Consider the following 18,912-nt stretch of genomic DNA (forward strand, 5'->3'; position numbering starts at 1 on the left):
CTTGTCAAATCTTGGGTGAGAACCTCCTTCCCTCTGCCAGGGCATTGAAAATGGGTCGTGGATGGGTATTCCAGCATGACAATGACCCAAAACACACGGCCAAGGCAACAAAGGAGTGGCTCAAGAAGAAGCACATTAATGTCCTGGAGTGGCCTAGCCAGTCTCCAGACCTTAATCCCATAGAAAATCTGTGGAGGGAGCTGAAGGTTTGAGTTGCCAAACGTCAGCCTCGAAACCTTAATGACTTGGAGAAGATCTGCAAAGAGGAGTGGGACAAAATCCCTCCTGAGATATGTGCAAACCTGGTGGCCAACTACAAGAAACGTCTGACCTCTGTGATTGCCAACAAAGGTTTTGTCACCAAGGACTAAGTCATGTTTTGCAGAGGGGTCAAATACTTTTTATAATGGTGCAAAAGGGTGCAAATCATTTTATAACATTTTTGACATGCGTTTTTCTGGATTTTTTTGTTGTTATTCTGTCTCTCACTGTTCAAATAAACCTACCATTAAAATTATAGACTGATCATTTCTTTGTCAGTGGGCAAATGTACAAAAACAGCAGGGGATCAAATACTTTTTTCCCTCACTGTAGACCTACTCTTCTGGAGATGATTTATGTGGTGTTAAGTTATGTGTTAAGTTACTGTGTTGTTCAGCTTTAGGCCTTTGTAAGGTGTTGGAGCGCAAACTGCAAAATTGTTTTGAAATAACACATTTGTTGTTCTATTTACACATTTTACTCTGTTTTACTGACATTATTTTAATCCCCGTGCAAGTTCATGTGCATGGGCACGCACACTCACACACACACACACACACTAGACATGGAATAGGGGTGACCTCGGCTTTTTCTATCTCCAGAAGTGACAATAAAAGTGGCTGGTTTTATAGTTTGCTTTATTCCCATGCATAACCATTAGATGGCGTATTAGACCCCTCAATTGACTTGTTTCACAGCGTTGGTTGAAACATTGCACAGTATAAAATCGAATTATCTTTAGATACAGTTGCCTTCACATAGCATCAATACACAAACAGTAGGCCTAACTGTTATGTCCAAAGGAATGTTTGCTTCAGGTAGCCTTAACCCCCAAAGTCAGGACACCTCTACACATAATGGTCACAGTCGTCCCCATTATGCATGCCTTGGTTAAGTTACCTTGTGTCTACTTTTTCCCATGTCTGCCTACATTTGTAGGCATCTTTTGCTATTGTAATACTTTATATATTATATACGTTTTTCTTTGAACATGTACAGTCTGGTTTGACTTTGTGTATTCCCCTGACTCTAAAATAATAAGGACAGCGGCTTTAAACTGTTATGATGTAATTCTGCAGTCATGTGGATACCAATGTTTTTTAATGCACAAAAAACATGAGCTTTTCCTCTCTCTCTATATACCAGCAGGCATCTTTTCCTCTCTTCCTATATACCAGCCGGTGCATTTTCCTCTCTCACTATATATCAGCAGTTATCTTTTCCTCACTGCCTATATACCAGCCGGTGCCTTTTCCTCCTTGCCTATATACTAGCCAGTGCCTTTTCCTCACTGCCTATTTACCAGCCAGTACCTTTCTGCTCTGCCTATATACTAGCCTTTGCCTCTCCCTCTCCCTCTCCCGCTCTATTTGCTATAATGAACCAGTGCTCCACACACAACCAGCTGTCAGTTAGTAAGTCAGGTGAGCGCGGTAGTAAAAGCAGATCCGGATCACAAGCTGCCTCGACCGCTACTGCTGCAGTATTGGCATCTTTTGCCAGCAAATGGCATAGAGTGACGAAAGGCAAAACTGAATGACAATCTGAACGATATTTTATATTTGAGCTGTATGCACGTCCAACGAGCAAGAGTTGCAAGATACGGTCACCCATGCGAAATAACCATATCGGTGGAAGTTGTTGGATACTTTGAAACAAACTGCGACGGTGGTGGTGCAACGTGCCCCTTGACTTGAGAGTTAGCCTATCGAACATGTCGGGACATCGGGTGCAGTTCGCGGACCAGCTTCCTCCCAGTGACCGCAAAGCCAGCCCCAAATTACACAGTAAGCACTACTCTTGATTGCTTCTTGGTTTGTTGCTTTCAAGTTTCGAGCTTGTGTCCACACTGACCTTGGCTTGGATAATTCATATTTGGGAAAATAATGCTGATATAGCAGTCTATATTTTTGGTAAATGACTGGCTTCTAATTATCTTGTTTAGACGTATTTGATACTACAATAAGGCTATAGCTACATTTATACATTTACAATCTTTTTTTAGTAGTCACAGTCCCTGCACCCATATTTCCCCCATGTGCTTATTAATTTGGCCAAGCTCCAAACCTCCTCAATAGCATTTTTACCTAAAATGATCTATCTAACCCTCTATTTTGGGATTGTAATATAATATTTTCCTTTACATACCGGTATGTTATAAAGGCATTACAAGCAGTTAGGATATTCATGCATTCAGTCATGGATTCAAAGTCATTAAATCCATAAAATCATGTCAAGGACCATTAATTACTTATGATTTTATAGGATTGCCATGAGAGTGTGGTTTAGTTACTGTGTGTCACTGCAAGTAGCATCACCTGTCATAATGCTCATTTGTCACCAGGAGTCAATGATAGGGCCACTGACAGGGGCCTCTGACAGTGATAAGGGCCACACTGATGCCCTATGGCACTTATCCTGACCAGGGTGCCTGGTCTCTGGGTTGGTATCAAGGCTGGCTACACACCAAAACATGAGGGTGGGAAGGGCGATGATGGTTCTATGTAGAACCATACTGTCCCAAAGTTTGAGCCCTTCAATGGTTATTTGCAGTTCAGAAAAATGTTCTTTCCTCTTTTAGTGATAATTGAAATGTAGGGAATATTTTGGGGCGTGGTTTGTGCACAGCTCTTTTTTGCAACCATGGATGAGAGTGTCATTCCAGTTTATGTAACCTGTTCTGTTATGCTATTTCATATTATCCATTAATATGAGCAGTGAAATTGTTTTGTGATGCATATATGATCCTCAGATGTTTCAGAGCTAGCACACCTGATTCAACTTGTCAATAAAAATCAATATTACAACCAATGGAATTGTAGAAATATAATATGGCGATTAAACCAGATTAAAAAACCCTGTATGGTTCTACAAAGAACATTTGAGGTTGAGAAAGGTTCTTTGTAGAACCATTCTCCATAAAGGTTCTTTAAATAACCATTAAAAGGGTCCTATGTAGCCTTCCGAGTGGCACAGGGCCTAAGGGACTGTATCGCAGTGCTTGAGGCGTCACTACAGATCCGGGTTCGATCCCGGAGACCCATGAGGCGGCACACAATTGGCCCAGCGTCGTCCGGGTTAGGGGAGGGTTTCGCCGGCTGGGATGTCCTTTTCCCATCGTGCTTTAGTGACTCCTTGTGGTGTATGGGAAACTTCGGTTGCCAGCGGTACGGTGTTTACTCTGACACATTGGTGCGGCTGGCTTCCAGGTTAAGCGAGCAGTGCGGCTTGGCGAGGTCGTGTTTCGGAGGATGCATGCTCTCAACCTTTGCCTCTCCCGAGTATGTACGGAAGTTGTAGCGATGGGACAAGACTGCAACTACCAATTGGGGAGAAAAAGGGGTAAAGAGGATCCTATGGAGCCCCAGAAAGGGTTGTAACCATAGCAGAACCCTTTTTTTGGTGCTGTAGATAACCTTTTTTAATGTTTTTTATAGAACCTTAGGAAAGGGTTCTTTATAGCACCAGACAGGTTCCAACTATAACCTTATGAGCATTGTTCTTCATAGAACCTTAAAAAAATGGTTCCATTTAGCACTAAAAAGGGTTCCGTTATGGTTACAAGCCAAATAACCCTTATTTGGTACTATATAAAGCCATTTGTTTTTAGTTTGTAGACCACATCAAGCTCACTGCCAAGCCATACAGTGCCTTTGGAAAGTATTCAGACCACTTTTTGTTACGGTACAGCCTTATTCTAAAATTGATTACATTTTTTTCCCCCTTCAGCAATCTACACACAATACCCCATAATGTGCAAGCGAAAACAGGGTTTTAGAAATTTTAGCAAATGTATTCAAAATAAAAACAGAAATACCTTATTTACAGTTGAAGGTTGGAAGTTTACATACACCTTAGCCAACTACATTTATACTCAGTTTTTCACAATTCCTGACATTTAATCCTAGTAAAAACTCCCTTTCTTAGGTCAGTTAGATCACCATTTTATTTTAAGAATGTGAAATGTCAGAATAATAGTAGAGAGAATGATTCATTCAGCTTTTATTTCTTTCATCACATTCCCAGTGGGTCAGAAGTTTACATACACTCAATTAGTATTTGGTAGCATTGCCTTTAAATTGTTTAACTTTGGTCAAACATTTCGGATAGCATTCCACAAGCGAGTCAGGTTTGTAGGCCTCCTTGCTCGCACATGCCTTTTCAGTTCTGCCCACAGGTTTTCTATAGGATTGAGGTCATGGCTTTGTGATGGTCACTCCAATACCTTGACTTTGTTGTCCTTAAGCCATTTTTCCACAACTTTGGAAATATTCTTGGGGTCATTGTCCATTTGGAAGACCCATTTGTGACCAAGCTTTAAGTTCCTGACTAATGTATTGAGATGTTGCTTCAAAATATCTACATACTTTTCCTACCTCATGATGCCATCTATTTTGTGAAGTGCACCAGTCCCTCCTGCAGCAAAGCACCACCACAACATGATGCTGCCACCCCCGTGCTTCACGGTTGGGATGGTGTTCTTCGGCTTGCAAGCCTCATCCTTTTTCCTCCAAACATAATGACCAAACAGTTCTATTTTTGTTTCATCAGACCAGAGGACATTTCTCCAAAAAGTACAATCTTTGTCCCCATGTACAATTGCAAACTATATTCTGGCTTTTTTATGGCTGTTTTGGAGCAGTGGCTTCTTCATTGCTGAGCTGCCTTTCAGGTCGAGAAATGACTCGTTTTACTGTGGACATAGATACTTTTATACTTGTTTCCTCCAGCATCTTCACAAGGTCCATTGCTGTTGTTCTGGGATGGATTTGCACGTTTCGCACCAACGTACATTCATCTCCTTCCTGAGCGGTATGATGGCTGCGTGGTCCCATGGTGTTTATACTTGTGTACTATTGTTTGTACAGATGAACGTGGTACCTTCAGGCTTTTGGAAATTGCTCCCAAGGATGAACTAGACTTTTCAGTTCTACAATTTGTTTTCTGAGGTCTTGGCTGATTTCTTGTGATTTTCCCATGATGTCAAGCAAAGAGGCAGTGAATTTGAAGGTAGGCCTTGAAATACATCCACAGGTACACCTCCCATTGACTCAAATTATGTCAATTAGCCTATCAGAAGCTTCTAAAGCCATTACATATTTTTCTGGAATTTTCCAAGCTGTTTAAAGGTACAGTCAACTTAGTGTATGTAAACTTCTGACCCACTGGACTTGTGATACAGTGAATTATAAGTTAACGTTTTTTTTTTACTCTTCTCTTTGAGAAATATGTCCCGAATATGCAACAGAATGCCCGAGACCTGGGTTCAAATACTATTTGAAATCGTTTCAGCATTTGCTTTAACCTGCCTGGAGTGCCAGATGGATTGGGTTTAGGCTGTTTGGACTATTCTATTGGTTACATTTCGCCAGGCACGCTCAATCAAACACAGTATTTGAAATTATTTCACATAATATTTGAACCCAGGCCTGATCTGCCCCAACTCAGAAAAGAGAGACTTATTATGCCTGAAACGGAACAGCACATGTACTGTATACCATCATCCATATGCATGACACGTCTGAAGCTAGATTAGTAGGAAGTTTTGTATTGCCCCTAACCTGTGATCTACACTGTAGGGCACATCAATGGGACTCCAACCAAACACAGACGTCAATGTCAAGGGTCACTCTATTCTATACTCACACAGTGAATGTCTTCGGATATAGCTTACTTTAGATGGCAGTTGCCCTTGCAATATACACTAAGTATACCAAACATTACGAACAATTCGTTGGGGCATGGATTCTACAAGGTGTCGAAAGCGTTCCACAGGGATGATGGCCCATGTTGACTCCAATGCTTCCCACAGTTGTGTCAAGTTGGCTGGATGTCCTTTGGGTGGTGGACCATTCTTGATACACACAGGAATCTATTGAGCATGAAAAGCCCAGCAGCGTTGTAGTTCTTGACTCAAACCGGTGCACCTGGCACCTACTACCATACCCTGTTCAAAGTCACTTAGTTTTTTTGTCTTGCACATTCACCCTCTGAATGGCACACATACACAATCCATGTCTCAATTGTCTCATGTCTTAAAAATCCTTCTTTAACCTGTCTCCTCTCCTTCATCCACACTGATTGAAGTGGATTTAATAAGTGACATCAATAAGGGATCACAGTTTTCACCTGGATTCACCTGGTCAGTCTATGTCATGGAAAGAGCTGGTGTTCTTAATGTTTTGTACACTCAGTGTGCTGATGCAATGCTCTCCATCTTGCCTGTGCTGACCTGATGTCATCGCTAGATAGATGCAGTCTGTGCGTACAGGGGTTTGGTGATCACTGTGCGCTCTCTGTCTTGTCGAGGTGATGCTCACCTTGAACCACTTATTTCTCCTATCGTACCTCAGCCTCACTGTGCACCACAACACCACACAGTCACAGAGGACAGACACATGGTTAAAAGCAGACACTATTTCTCTAGTATAACGCACAATATTCATAAAGTGTCTCAGTGTAGGAGTGCTGATCTAGGATTAATAAGGACACATAGACAGGGGGACCTGATCCTAGGTCAGCACTCCTACTCTGAGACGCTTCATGAAAATGCTTTTATGAATACGGGCCAATGTGTTTTTAATGTGGTGAATGCAATAATGGGATGATGATGTGTGATGATGCTTATTGCATGTGAGGCAAATGATAGTTGCAGCTGTGCCTCTCATCTCTCCTTTCGCTGGTGCAGTGCAGGCACCCACTCTGGGACATCATCTCCACAGTGATAGGGTGATTGACAGGCCACGTGAGCACAGACACAATGGAATACTGCCAGTCTCTGCAAATCCCCTCCAGAGCGTAGGCTGCTACACACAGCCCTGTCAGGTCATCGAATCGGTGTGTGTGTGCGTCAGCTGTAGAGGACGATACCTACTACTTTTGGCACATGCACCAGTTTTCAGTGCATGTGCCAAGACCAGTGTCTCCGACGGTGTGTGTGTGTGTGTGTATGTGTGAGTCATGTGCGGAGAGAGAGAGGGATGTGCATCAGGGCAGCGCCAGGGTTGAAAAGTCATCAGGAGGTTGTGTGTAGGACAGGACTCAGATTGTATGCAGAATGGCTTGGGAGGGAAACACAAAATGGCCTCTTCAGCAGCAGTCCCCCTCCACCACCCCCATCCCCCATCCTGTGGTCCAGAGCCAGGTGACAGGAGTGTCAGGTTTCCCTCCCAAACATCCATCCATACTCTCTCTCTCGCTCTCTCTCTCTATATCCCAGGATTAAAAGACAGCTGCTGGGTTTAGCATCCAAGGCAGGCCTGTCTCTCTGGCATACCACAGGGCTGTGTGTGGTATCTCATATAATTTCACCAGATACATACAGGAGGATCATGTTGTTTATGTAGGTGGAATGACTGAAAGTCATTATTAATTGAACTGACAAAACAATATGTTTTGGTCTCAATACTTTGTAAAGAATAATGGAGAGGAAAGTCCTGCATTGGAATGGGAACATTTAACATTTAACATTTAAGTCATTTAGCAGACGCTCTTATCCAGAGCGACTTACAAATTGGTGCATTCACCTTATGATATCCAGTGGAACAACCACTTTACAATAGTGCATCTAAATCTTTTAAGGGGGGGGGGGGGGGGGGATAGAAGGATTACTTTATCCTATCCTAGGTATTCCTTAAAGAGGTGGGGTTTCAGGTGTCTCCGGAAGGTGGTGATTGACTCCGCTGTCCTGGCGTCGTGAGGGAGTTTGTTCCACCATTGGGGTGCCAGAGCAGCGAACAGTTTTGACTGGGCTGAGAGGGAACTGTACTTCCTCAGAGGTAGGGAGGCGAGCAGGCCAGAGGTGGATGAAAGCCTCATGCTGTGATTAGGGTTGCAAAATTCTGATAATTTCCACGAAATCCCCCAGTTTCCTGGAAAGCCTGGGAATTTTGAGTTAGCTACCAGACATTCGCTGTGATGAACACATTGTTTTTCTCAGTGCAGTTATCACCTTATGTTCCCAATGCCATTGAGAGAATGTTATTGTGGATTATAGGGGTTAGTCAGAATCCCACAAGTTTGTATTAAACGGTTATAGAACGAAAGCTAGGGCCGAGGGGAGGCATGACCAGAGCAGGGCTCTATCACCAGGGGATTGCGTGGGCTTGGGTGTTGGTTTACACATAATATTCTCCTTGTGGCGAGGTCAAATACAACACACACGCACACACACACATTCCAGGTCAAATCTCTTCAACATAGTAAGTTATCACTTTTCATTTGTCACAATGTCCAGTGTTAACATTAGACATTGTAGCATGCTAGCTTAATGATGCCTCTACTCAAGGGAGTTGATAAGTGCAGTGCTGGCATGAGAATCACACTGTGCTTCTTCACATACACAGGAATGCACCTGTGAAAATACAACTCATGGGCGTAAAGGTTACGGTAGGTACAGCAGGACATCTTTAATACGCAGTGACCTCACAGAGATCCCCAGGTGTTCCTTCTCTAAACATTTAATTCCATTAAATACAATCGGCGCTAGTCACTGCGGTACCTCTCTCCTAGTGGTGCGAAGGGAGGTGTCAAATGTCCTGACTTCATCGGCCAGCGGTCCGTCCGTCCGTCTGTTTGTCTGTCCCTCCATCTGTCCTTCCATCTGTCCAGCTGTATGTCTGTCCATCTGTCTGTCCGTTTGTCTATATGTCTGCTTACCGTCCTTCTGCCCACCCATCCGTCTGCCTGTTTGTCTGTCCGTCTGTCTTCCTGTCTGGGGAGGAGGCGGATTACATCGGACGGGCACTTGGGCTGATCCACACTTCCCTCCCTGCTAGAAATAGCCTCTCCAGAGATGCTAAACAGCTGTTTTCAAGTTGGATTTAAAGCAGTCCTTCAAGGGCTCTTCAGTTACTGTGTCTGAAACAGTAAGATTTAAGGGGCAGCCCATAGCCTCACCCAAAGAGTAACACTACACTAACATAGGGTCACGTTTTGTTAACTTTAACTAGGGCCACGGGTTTCAAATAAAAGCTAGTGTACCCTTGAGTTAATGTCAAGTGTGTTTTTAGTGCCGAAGCACAAGGACCTGCAAGCACCTGTTTGCCTTTTTTTTCTTCCATTTTATGTTTTAAAAAATTAGTCTTATGTATTAGTTTAAAAAGATATTCCGAACCAACTGCTGTAGACAGACGCACCGTTTTTCCACTTTTTTTGAACCACCTTCTGTGCACGCAGAGATAGTTCACCCAAATTACAAAATTACACATTGGTTTCCTTACCCTGTAGAGTCTATGGATAAGGTATGATAGCAATCCATGCTTTGGTTTAGTTTACCTGGCACTGTTTCCATATGCTAGTGTTTTAGCATTTGTGGCACAAATTCCATTAAAGTTATTAAACCGATATTAGCATTTTTCGCACATCATGTTCAAATAATCTATATGTGACTTTGTTGAGCTTCACGATTAATTTGAGATACTTTTGGATGATTTGGACATGATGAGCGAAAAATGCTAATATCGGTCCCATGACTTGAATGGGATTTGTGCCACAAATGCTAAAACGTTAACATGTGGAAACAGTGCCAGGGAAACTAAACCAAAACATGAATTGCTGTCATATCTTGTTCATAGACTGCTTACGGAGTAAGGAAACTAATGTGTCATTTTGTAATTCGTTTGAACTATCCCTTTAAGGGATTCTGAGAAAATCAATGGTTCCATGTTTACTCTCTTCTGGTCTATTGAATTTCTCATGTTTCTGCTGACCTCTCCATATCTGCGTCCTGATTTACTGAGATCAACCTCTTCAGTTACCCCTTCAACAAAGGACATCTATTCTCCCAGGCTTTGCCTTTTACTGACCGCTGACAAATGCACTATATTGTGTTTTTCTTGCCTCATTACATTTCAACCCAATTTGAAGCATTAAACTAACTGTTCAGTGTTTCCATATTTTTATGAAATTAAAGACAATATGACTGAAATAGTTTTCCTTACATTTCTTTTTAAACACGCATGTTAAAAAGCAACTTTGAATGGTGTGGGCGTACCCCAACAATAGAATGGCGTGGGCGTATACCGGTCATTAAAAATATTCAAGTACACCGCTGATTGGCCAGCTCAGCCAATGACCCAACATGACATCATGTTTCAGGTGTGGTTTTGAAGTGTTTTTTTTTCTTCTCCATATTATGCTTTGGAAACAAATACGAGTATAGGACAAATCAACAACATTATTTGGGTATGAGTTACCAGAATAAGAACTTTTAAAAGTGTGACTAAACATTCAGGCCACATAAAAGGACAGACTAAACATTTAGGCCATTCTTACAAAATCAAGCCTGAATGAGAGTGCTTGAAACACATGCACATGCACATACACACACGGACAGTATACAAGCACCCATACACACACACACACACAGAGGTGTGTCTGGTATAGGTGTGTCTGGTATATCAGGAGGGAATGTCTGGTGGATTGGGGGTGTCCTCCAGTAGGTGGAAAAAGCACCCAATTGTCATACTTGAGTAAAAGTAAAAGTGAAAGTCACCCAGTAAAATATTACTTGGTTAAAAGTCTAAAAGTATTTTGTTTTAAATATACTTAAGTATCAAAAGTAAATGTAATTGCTAAAATATACTTAAGTATCAAAATAGAAAATGTAAAATTCCTTATTTTAAGAAAACCAGACGGCAGCATTCTTGTTTAAAAAAAAAAGTATTTACAGATAGCCTGGGGCACACTCCATCACTCAAAAATCATTTACAAACGACGCATTTGTGTTTAGCGAATCCGCCAGATCAGAGGCTGTAGGGATGACCAGGGATGTTCTCTTGATAAGTATGTGAATTGGACCATTTTCTTGTCCTGCTAAGCATTCAAAATGTAATGAGTACTTTTGGGTGCCAGGGAAAATATATGGAATAAAAAGTATATTATTTTCTTTAGGAATATAGTGAAGTAAAAGTAAAAGTTGTCAAAAAGATAAATAGTAAAGTAAAGTACAGATACCCCCCAAAAACACGTAAGTAGTACTTTAAAGTATTTTTACTTAAGTACTTTACACCACTGGTGTTCCCTCTATGAAAAGCCAATCATGTCTGGAGGAATCGGATTGAATCTTTGACATGCCACTCATGTCTGGGTGAATGTTATTGGATCAGACTGCTTTGCTTGTCTGATGAATTCTCCATGGGTTGGGTTGCAAAACTACTGGGAATTTAACAAAGTTACCGAAATCTCCAGTAATTTTGAAATTCACAGTTTCACATGTGAAAATCGCATTTTAATAGATGTTTTCACATGTTGAGCCGAGGTCAGTTGTTCCATAAGTATTTGGACAGTGACACAATTTGCATCAATCAAGATGTGCTTTAAGTGTAGACTTTCATCTTTAATTTAATGGTTTTGTCAAAATTATTGTATGAACCGTGTAGGAATTACAACCATTTTTATACATGGCCCCCCAATTTTAGGGGCTCAAAGTAATTGGACAAACTAACATAATCATAAATTAAATTATGAGTTTTAATACTTGGTTGCAAATCCTTTGCGGTCAATGACTGCCTGAAATCTGGAACCCATAGACATCACCAGATGCTGGGTTTCTTCCCTGGTGATGCTCTGTCAGGCCTCTACTGCAGCTGTGTTCAGTTCCTGCTTATTCTTGGGGTGCCTTCAGTTTGGGGTGCCTTTTTGCCTTCAGTTTTGCCTTCAGCAAGTGAAATGTATGCTCAATTGGATTCAGGTCAGGTGATTGACTTGGCCATTGCAGAACATTCCACTTCTTTGCCTTAAAAAAGTATTGGGTTGCTTTCGCAGTATGCTTCGGGTCATTGTCCATTTGCACTGTGAAGCGCCGTCCAATGGGTTTTGTAGCATTTGGCTGAATCTGAGCAGATAATATAGCCCTAAACACTTCCGAATTCGTCCTGCTTCTTTTGTCAGCAGAAACATCATCACTAAGGGAACCAGTTCCATTGGCAGCCATACATGCCCACGCCATAACACTACCTCCACCATGCTTCTCAGATGAGGTGGTATGCTTCGGATCATGAGCAGTTCCTTCCCTTCTCCATACTCCTCTCTTCCCATCATTCTGGTACAAGTTGATCTTTGTCTCAACTGTCCATAGGATGTTTTTCCAGAACTGTAAAGGCTTTTTTAGATTTTTGGCAAAATCTGATCTTCCTGTTTTTGAGGCTTACTGATGGTTTAACTCTTGTGGTAAAACTCTGTATTTACTCTGGTGAAGTCTTCTCTTGATTGTCTTTGACACAGATACGCCTACCTCCTGGAGGGTGTTCTTGATCTGGCCAACTGTTGTGAAGGGGTTTTTCTTCACCAGGGAAATAATTATTCTGTCATCCACCACAGTTGTTTTCCGTGGTCTTTCCGGGCCTTTTGGTGTTCCTGAGCTCAACAGTGTATGCTTTCTTTTTAAGAATGTACCAAATAGTTGATTTGGCCACACATAATGTTTTTGCTATCTCTCTGATGGGTTTGTTTTGATATGTCAGCCTAATGATGGCTTGCTTCCCTGGCAGTGACAGCTTTTTGGACTTCATATTGAGGGTTAGCAGCAACAGATTCCAAATGCCACACTTGAAGTCAACTCTAGACCTTTCATCTTCTTACTTGTAAATTAACTAATGAGGGAATAGCACACACCTGGCCACGGAACAGCTGAGCAGCCAATTATCCAATTACTTTTGGTCCCTTAAAAAGAGGGGGACCACATATAAAAGTGCTGCACTTTCAGCTCATATATATTATTTAATGTCAACTCCAATATGCTGTGGTAGACAGCTCAAATTTGTAGTTTCATGTTGAAGCTTTCATGTTGAGATTTTGCATCCCGATATTGTCACATTTATGTGTTCTTTGATGTTATCACATGTTGCTTTTACATGTTGTCACTTTATCACATTAACTTCACATAAGATCACTTGATCAAATGTGAAACATGTTATCACGTGAAATTCATGTGGTTGTTCTGTAAGGGTGGTTTCTCAGGTCTGTACCAGGGCCTATATTCTGAAAGTGTCTCAGATTAGGATTGCTGATCTGGGATCAGGGGCCGTATCCACAAAGTGTTGAGAATAGAGTCATTTTACTCCTACTCTTATGGGTAAAGATAAAAGCTATGCATGAAGCCTCTTTTGTCATAAGAGTCCCACCTATTCAACAGATATTTAGGAGACCTTGTAAGCTGTCCTAACCAGTTAAGAGCTACCAGCAGGTTTCTTGATTACAGAAAAAGGCAGCGAGTCAGTGGTTCCTGCGCCATAGACAGGCAAGTGCTTTGGAGTTGAAAGAATCTTTTGAAATTTCTATGATCAACCCATAAATAATCTAGACCTATTTGCGCTTTTGACAATTTTACATGAGGCCTAATTCACAGGATATGCCTAAATAATTATAACCACTAGGCAAAAAAATAATCACATCTTTTTTGTTTGATTATTTCATTAACCTAGATCATGTTATTTCCAACCCGACTGGTTATTTGAAGTTCATCCGTTTGGTGCACAATATCACATTGTTAAAAAAAAATCAGAAAATTGTGCATGCCTATAAATTTGGCAATTGACAGCATCTATGGCGTATGTGTTTGTGATTAATGATAGAACATTGCAATATGCACACATGACATTATCCAAAATATCAGAATTTCTTAAAAAATGGTTATTCATGCCAACATATTAGGCAAGAATTAGGAGTAGGCTAAGTGATCGTGTCAGGCGGAAATTATATGAAAGGTTTTACCATTGTGACATTTGATGTACAGTCACATTCACCGTGCTATAGAGTTCACAGTTGGCAATGCCTCATCACAATTGTTAATTATTATATATATTTTTTTTTAACCAGGCAAGTCAGATAAGAACAAATTTCTATTTACAATGACGGCCTACACCGGCCAAACCCAGGCAACACTGGGCCAATTGTGCGCCGCCCTATGGGACTCCCCAACATGGCCGGTTGTGATCCAGCCTGGAATGGAACCAAGCTGTCTGTAGTGACACCTCAAGCACTGAGATGCAGTGCCTTAGACCGCTACACCACTCGGGAGGCCAAGTTATTTCCCATCATTTGCAACAATGGCAATGAGCCTCATCGCTATCTTTCCTTTGTGGTACCTCAAACTGTCGTAGTTTGTATGGGCAATGTCTTAACATCATCCTAAAACCTACTCTGAGCTGCGTTTTCTTTTGGTCTTAAAACAGCTTTTAACAGGATTCCTAGGACCTTTTCTGAGATGCTTTGTGGATACGGGCCCCGGTCTTCCCTGCCCATGTAAGCTTTTTCATTGTGCTCTAAGTGGCTAAACTGATCCTACATCAGCACTCCTACTCTAAGACTCTTGATACATGTGATCCCTGGTCTGTTTACATAGAGTTTATGAGGTCTAGACATGCTTTGACTTTAATCAGCGTCAAATGCACAAATGAAGAAGCAGATTGAGGTCTTGGAATTAATGCTGGCCATCTGCTCGGAAACAGATGACACGTGTATCAGTCAACACTCAACACTGGGCACTTAATGACTCCTACTGGCTGTTTCGCTAGGCAAGAACACACAGTGCTCCTACAGACACAACAACCGTCTCACAGCCCTGTTTAGCCTGTGGATACAACTGGTGATCAAACAAACATCTTCCCCATCATTGTAGTGATTAGAGAACTTGATCTAAACCACTCCTCTGTAAAATAGTATAAAGAGCTAGGCTACGTCCCATATGAACCCTATTCCCTATATAGTGCACTTCCTTTGACCAGGACCCATGTGCTATTTGGTATGCACCCCTAACTCCCATGGAGGTCTCAATTGACCACCCAATTTGTTGTGTTCTTCAGAGGGTCTGAGCTGTGTTTTGAAAATGTCCACTTTGCTCTTTTGGTGATTAGTGCTGATCTGCCTTATTTGGGGGATTCTCTAGGATGTGCTATGTGTAATAACATTCTCTGTATGTCGCCCCAAAGCTCTAATATCCATTATATGCCAGTCCTGATGATGACACTGTTTTTGAAGGGGGCTCTGGGAATGGAAATTGCTTTCTGACACAGATAACTGTGAAGCAGCCGTGTATGCACGGGTGGGCCACCCACTGGTGAGCCAGACCCAACCAATCAGATTGAGCAATAAGTTGTCAGTGTTCCAAATGGGACATTATTTACATCTTTGCCTGAAGACAGTGCTTGACTTGGGCAGGAGCTCACCGGAACCTCCTATAGAATATTAGCACAAAAGTATTGAGGTGTTCCTGCACCTAAACTGTCCAAGTCATGCACTGGCCTAAAGATACACCAGCTGATAGAATTCATAGAATGCAGTAGGGAAGGGAAAAGCGATATACAGTATATTGACAAAAATAATAACAATACATTATATTTGGCAGATGCCTTTCAGGACACTCAAGGAAATCTTGCATTAATTAAAGGTAGGCCCACATAAAATGTCGTGCTGTACATAAAATCTATTTCATGTAGGCCTATGTAATGAAATTGAAGTAGACTTGATTATTTACCAGGAAAAACAATAAAAACAAATGAGAGAAAAATAACTATCAGCTTGTCAATTTCAAAACAATGGGCGGGTTCTGGCACGTGTCACTCTGCACTGATACCATGTGCAGTAAACGGCTATCGCTGTGTAAGCTAGGCTACACTGTGTCGGCTACTCACCGTTATCTAGTAAAAACAAGTAAATGGCCAAACAAAGCTCACTGGTAAATTTTTTTCAAGAGACCTCGTATAGAAGAGGATGTTGGAGCATTTGCTAAGTTATTTTATATCAGTGATTTCGCTACGAAGGGCCTCCAGTCCCAATATATATCAATCACTGATTGCATGAATCTAATTGAGGGCCTTAAAGACAATTTCAGTACATTCAGAGACAATTCTAAAGGTGAATTTGATAAAATCATTAACCTTACAAATGATGGCCAAAAATGAAATCCACAACTGGGATGTTAGCTACCAGTTCCCAAAACACAAAACTGCCAACAAGGTTTGGGGACTCGCTTGTTACATCTACAGTGGGGAAAAGCATTGTGGAATGAGATATTGGACAGACAATTTAGTGAACTCAACAGTCGTTTTCTGAATGATTCATATGGGACAATGAAGGCTGCAGCTGCCTGCCTGTCCCGATTAGACTCATTTGGTCAAATTATATAGCCACTCAGTACCCAATATGGCATTTCTGTGGAGGACACAGAACTGTTTTTGTACAGCAGCTTAAACGAAAGGTACAAGAGGGTCGGTCCTACCCATCACTCATCAAGGTGCTTGACACCTGTCCCAAATACATTTTTCTGAACATGAACAGCCTTCTTCGAGCCATCATCACTCTGCCTATCACCATCTGCACTGTATAACTTCTATTATAAACTGAGGTGTTCGAGCCCTGAATGCTGATAGGTTGTCAGCCGTGGTATATCAGACCGTATACCACGGGTATGACAAAACATTTATTTTTACTGCTCTAATTACATTGGTAACTAGTTTATAATAGCAATAAGTCACCTCGGGGGTTTGTGGTATATGGCCAGTATACCACAGCTATGGGCTGTGTCCAGGCACTCCTCGTTTGTCAAGAACAGCCCTTAGCCGTGGTATATTGGCCATATACCACCTAGCAAGCAAGGTGACTTACTGCTTGTACTGCTTTACTGTGCTCTACATTATAGCCTACTGTTATTATTTACATAACCTTTGTTTGGTGTAAGAGCGTGTAGGTCTAATCTAATGTAAATACATCTGATCTGATTGGCCTCCATATTGCTGGGCCTCATTTCGGCCTTTGAAACAGTAAACTCAATGTGCTATTCTGTTGATTTGAAATAAATAGAAACTTCCTCCACCATAAATTTCCTTAAGACCTGCCTACGCACTATTATTTGTTTTTGTGATGGTGTATTAAAAATTATTTATTACGGATTTATTACACAATTATGTCACTGTGCAATGGCTATTTATACAACAGGTGGGTCTAATCCTGAATGCTGATTGGTTAAAACCTCATTCCAGCCGGTGTCTATTCCACAAGTTACCACCAACTAAATCTATGACGTTAAAATGACGATTTACTCTGTTCAATCTGACTGCGCAATCCACTGTCTCATTAGCCCAGCCAGGGAATTTATAAACTTGATCTCCACTATAAAAAGCATCTAGAAATGATCTCACATTTCTTTTAGACTAACATTTAGTTTTCAGCGACGGAGATGTGTATAAACCTTGCTGTCTGTCTCTCCGACATTTGCAACATTGTTTCATTATTCAAATTCGATTTCAAGCTCTCCCATAGTAATGAGCGTGTTGGGACGAGACAGACAGGCAGGCAGCTTTTCTCAGCCAGTCGAAATCATGAATCACCTGGCATAATGTTTTGGGGATATATACAAAGAAGTGTCAATTGAAAAAAGGTAAAAACGAAACATAGTGCAGCTAGATTGCAGTCTTTCCAGCTTCAGTTTGAAGTGATTGTGTTAGCTGTGTTGTTGGCTAGCTCCTCTGAACAACAGTGTCCTGACCAGAGAGCACATTTTCTTTGCCAGGTGAAATCACACCTCATTAGCTCATTGTTATGGATGCATCCAAATAAATGTCACTAGAAACAGCTTAAACAAATGCAGCTACTGTTGTTATTCTGGCTGCACTGTTTAATGTGAGTTAGCCGTAGTTGGCTAGCTAGCAAGCAAGGGATGAGAATGTTGCCAGCCAGTAGATACAGAACAAAAATTCTGAACGACTGATTCTCGTCTCTGGCAACCGAACCGATAGAAGGAACGACCAGCTGGCTTGGGTAGCAACCCTAGATTTGTGTCGGGACCATATCTTGTGGAAGGATGAAATAGTATTAATACATTTATCAAAATAACGTTTTTAATGAAAATATGTCAATCATTATTTGAATATGTTGGTAACCCCTTGTATAAAAGTGATAATTCCCTCGAACCATATCTTTGGAGTGCAACAATTATTTAGACCACTAATATCGGACCACATAGTATTGTTTTTTCCGTCTCATTAACATATTTTGAGGCATGCCTTGTACATTTACATTTACATTTAAGTCATTTAGTAGACGCTCTTATCCAGAGCGACTTACAAATTGGTGCATTCACCTTATAATATCCAGTGGAACAACCACTTTACAATAGTGCATCTAAATCTTTTGGGGGGGGGGGGGGTTAGAAGGATTACTTTATCCTATCCTAGGTATTCCTTAAAGAGGTGGGGTTTCAGGTGTCTCCGGAAGGTGGTGATTGACTCCGCTGTCCTGGCGTCGTGAGGGAGCTTGTTCCACCATAGGGGTGCCAGAGCAGCGAACAGTTTTGACTGGGCTGAGCGGGAACTGTGCTTCCTCAGAGGTAGGGGGGCCAGCAGGCCAGAGGTGGATGAGCGCAGTGCCCTCGTTTGGGTGTAGGGACTGATCAGAGCCTGAAGGTACGGAGGTGCCGTTCCCCTCACGGCTCCGTAGGCAAGCACCATGGTCTTGTAGCGGATGCGAGCTTCAACTGGAAGCCAGTGGAGAGAGCGGAGGAGCGGGGTGACGTAAGAGAACTTGGGAAGGTTGAACACCAGACGGGCTGCGGCGTTCTGGATGAGTTGTAGGGGTTTAATGGCACAGGCAGGGAGCCCAGCCAACAGCGAGTTGTAGTAATCCAGACGGGAGATGACAAGTGCCTGGATTAGG

Source organism: Salmo salar, chromosome 19 (assembly GCF_965601325.2).
Source record: "Salmo salar chromosome 19, fSalSal1, whole genome shotgun sequence".
NCBI classification, from domain to species: Eukaryota; Metazoa; Chordata; class Actinopteri; order Salmoniformes; family Salmonidae; genus Salmo; species Salmo salar.